Source organism: Cyanistes caeruleus, chromosome 7 (assembly GCF_971803275.1).
Source record: "Cyanistes caeruleus chromosome 7, bCyaCae1.hap1.1, whole genome shotgun sequence".
Classification (NCBI taxonomy): Eukaryota; Metazoa; Chordata; class Aves; order Passeriformes; family Paridae; genus Cyanistes; species Cyanistes caeruleus.
In genome coordinates this window covers 541,300-545,982 of record NC_141707.1, presented here as the reverse complement: position 1 = coordinate 545,982, position 4,683 = coordinate 541,300, and positions in this window count along the sequence as shown.

The following is a 4,683-nucleotide window of genomic DNA, read 5'->3' as shown; positions in this document are numbered from 1 at the left end:
AGAATCTCACAAAATTCCAGAAAAGACCCTCAAACTTCCACCAACATCCCACAAAATGTCCACAAATGTCCACAAAATCCAAGAAAAATCCCACAGATTTCCCTAATTCTTCTAAAACACGACAAAATTCTAGAAAAATATCCCACCAAATCTCCACAAATTCCCACAAAATCTAAAACAAATTCCTTAAAATTCTTCAAGTCTCTTCAGAATCCCACACAATTCCAGAAAAATCCCCACAAAATTCCAGACAAGTCCCACAAAATTCCCTAAATCATTTCAAAACCCTACCAATTCACAGGAATGTCCCACAAAATCTCTGCCAATTCCCAGAACATCCCACAAAAATCCCACAAAAATCCCTAAATCTTCTGAAATCTTGACCAAATTCCAGAAACGCCCCATAAAATCACCACAGTTTCCCACAAAATTCAAGAAAAACAACACAAAATTCCCTAAATCTTTTCAAAATACTACAAAATTCTTGAAAAGCCCCACCAAATTCCAGAAATGTCCCACAAAATGACCTAAATCATTCCAAAACTCTACCAAATTCCACAAAAATCCCACCAAATCTCCACAAATTCTTACAAAATACATGAAAAATCACAGATAATTCCTCAATTCTCTGCTGAATCTCACAAAATTCCAGAAAAGACCCTCAAAATTCCACAACCATCCCCCAAAATCTCCTCAAAATCCAACAAAATTCCAGGAAAAATCCCACAACATTCCCTAAACCTTCTCAAAACATGACCAAATTCTAAAAAAAAATCCCACCAAATCTCCACAAATTCTTACAAAATACATGAAAAATCACAGATAATTCCTCAATTCTCTGCAGAATCTCACAAAATTCCAAAAAAGACCCTCAAAGTTCCACCAACATCCCACAAAATGTCCACAAATGTCCACAAAATCCAAGAAAAATCCCACAAAATTCCCTAATTCTTCTAAAACACGACCAAATTCTAAAAAAAATCCCACCAAATCTCCACAAATTCCCACAAAATACATGAAAAATCCCTCAAGATCCCTAAATCGCCTCAATATCCCACAAAATTCCACAAAAATCACACAAAACCTCCACAAGTTTCCACAAAATCTAAGAAAAATTCCTCAAAATACTTCAACTCTCCTCAAAACCACACAAAGTCCTTGAAAAGGCCCACCAAATTCCACAAAAATCCCACCAAATTCCCTACATCTTCTCAAAACTCTACAAATTTCAACAAAAATCCCACCAAATCTCCACAAATTCTTACAAAATACATGAAAAATCACAGATAATTCCTCAATTCTCTGCAGAATCTCACAAAATTCCAGAAAAGACCCTCAAAGTTCCACCAACATCCCACAAAATGTCCACAAATGTCCACAAAATCCAAGAAAAATCCCACAAAATTCCCTAATTCTTCTAAAACATGACCAAATTCTAGAAAAATATCCCACCAAATCTCCACAAATTCCCACAAAATACATGAAAAATCCCTCAAGATCCCTAAATCGCCTCAATATCCCACAAAATTCCACAAAAATCACACAAAACCTCCACAAGTTTCCACAAAATCTACGAAAAATTCCTCAAAATACTTCAACTCTCCTCAAAACCACACAAAGTCCTTGAAAAGGCCCACCAAATTCCACAAAAATCCCACCAAATTCCCTACATCTTCTCAAAACTCTACAAATTTCAACAAAAATCCCACCAAATCTCCACAAATTCTTACAAAATACATGAAAAATCACAGATAATTCCTCAATTCTCTGCAGAATCTCACAAAATTCCAGAAAAGACCCTCAAACTTCCACCAACATCCCACAAAATGTCCACAAATGTCCACAAAATCCAAGAAAAATCCCACAGATTTCCCTAATTCTTCTAAAACACGACAAAATTCTAGAAAAATATCCCACCAAATCTCCACAAATTCCCACAAAATCTAAAACAAATTCCTTAAAATTCTTCAAGTCTCTTCAGAATCCCACACAATTCCAGAAAAATCCCCACAAAATTCCAGACAAGTCCCACAAAATTCCCTAAATCATTTCAAAACCCTACCAATTCACAGGAATGTCCCACAAAATCTCTGCCAATTCCCAGAACATCCCACAAAAATCCCACAAAAATCCCTAAATCTTCTGAAATCTTGACCAAATTCCAGAAACGCCCCATAAAATCACCACAGTTTCCCACAAAATTCAAGATAAACAACACAAAATTCCCTAAATCTTTTCAAAATACTACAAAATTCTTGAAAAGCCCCACCAAATTCCAGAAATGTCCCACAAAATGACCTAAATCATTCCAAAACTCTACCAAATTCCACAAAAATCCCACCAAATCTCCACAAATTCTTACAAAATACATGAAAAATCACAGATAATTCCTCAATTCTCTGCTGAATCTCACAAAATTCCAGAAAAGACCCTCAAAATTCCACAACCATCCCCCAAAATCTCCTCAAAATCCAACAAAATTCCAGGAAAAATCCCACAACATTCCCTAAACCTTCTCAAAACATGACCAAATTCTAAAAAAAAATCCCACCAAATCTCCACAAATTCTTACAAAATACATGAAAAATCACAGATAATTCCTCAATTCTCTGCAGAATCTCACAAAATTCCAGAAAAGACCCTCAAAATTCCACAACCATCCGGCAAAGTCTCCTCAAAATCCAACAAAATTCCAGGAAAAATCCCACAACATTCCCGAAATCTTCTCAAAACATGACCAAATTCTAAAAAAAAACCCACCAAATCTCCACAAATTCCCACAAAATACATGAAAAATCCCTCAAGATCCCTAAATCGCCTCAATATCCCACAAAATTCCACAAAAATCACACAAAACCTCCACAAGTTTCCACAAAATCTAAGAAAAATTCCTCAAAATACTTCAACTCTCCTCAAAACCACACAAAGTCCTTGAAAAGGCCCACCAAATTCCACAAAAATCCCACAGAATCTACACAAATTCCCACAAAATCTAAAACAAATTCCTCAACATTCTTCAAGTCTCCTCAGAATCCCACACAATTCCAGAAATCCCCCACAAAATTACAGACAAGTCCCACAAAATTCCCTAAATCATTTCAAAACCCTACCAATTCACAGGAATGTCCCACAAAATCTCCACCGATTCCCACAAAAATCCCACAAAAATCCCACAAAAATCCCTAAATCTTCTGAAATCTTGACCAAATTCCAGAAACGCCCCATAAAATCACCACAGTTTCCCACAAAATTCAAGAAAAACACCACTAAATTCCCTAAATCTTTTCAAAATACTACAAAATTCCTGAAAAGCCCTACCAAATTCCAGAAATATCCCACAAAATGACCTAAATCATTCCAAAACTCTACCAAATTCCACAAAAATCCCACCAAATCTCCACAAATTCTTACAAAATACATGAAAAATCACAGATAATTCCTCAATTCTCTGCAGAATCTCACAAAATTCCAGAAAAGACCCTCAAAATTCCACAAACATCCCGCAAAATCTCCTCAAAATCCAACAAAATTCCAGGAAAAATCCCACAAAATTCCCTAATTCTTCTAAAACATGACCAAATTCTAGAAAAATATCCCACCAAATCTCCACAAATTCCCACAAAATACATGAAAAATCCCTCAAGATCCCTAAATCGCCTCAATATCCCACAAAATTCCACCAAAATCACACAAAACCTCCACAAGTTTCCACAAAATCTAAGAAAAATTCCTCAAAATACTTCAACTCTCCTCAAAACCACACAAAGTCCTTGAAAAGGCCCACCAAATTCCACAAAAATCCCACCAAATTCCCTACATCTTCTCAAAACTCTACAAATTTCAACAAAAATCCCACCAAATCTCCACAAATTCTTACAAAATACATGAAAAATCACAGATAATTCCTCAATTCTCTGCAGAATCTCACAAAATTCCAGAAAAGACCCTCAAAGTTCCACCAACATCCCACAAAATGTCCACAAATGTCCACAAAATCCAAGAAAAATCCCACAAAATTCCCTAATTCTTCTAAAACACGACCAAATTCTAGAAAAATATCCCACCAAATCTCCACAAATTCCCACAAAATACATGAAAAATCCCTCAAGATCCCTAAATAGCCTCACTATCCCACAAAAGTCCACAAAAATCACACAAAACCTCCACAAGTTTCCACAAAATCTAAGAAAAATTCCTCAAAATACTTCAACTCTCCTCAAAACCACACAAAGTCCTTGAAAAGGCCCACCAAATTCCACAAAAATCCCACCAAATTCCCTACATCTTCCCAAAACTCTACAAATTTCAACAAAAATCCCACGAAATCTCCACAAATTCTTACAAAATACATGAAAAATCACAGATAATTCCTCAATTCTCTGCAGAATCTCACAAAATTCCAGAAAAGACGCTCAAAGTTCCACCAACATCCCACAAAATGTCCACAAATGTCCACAAAATCCAAGAAAAATCCCACAGATTTCCCTAATTCTTCTAAAACACGACCAAATTCTAGAAAAATATCCCACCAAATCTCCACAAATTCCCACAAAATCTAAAACAAATTCCTCAACATTCTTCAAGTCTCCTCAGAATCCCACACAATTCCAGAAAAATCCCCACAAAATTACAGACAAGTCCCACAAAATTCCCTAAATCATTTCAAAACCCTACCAAATCACA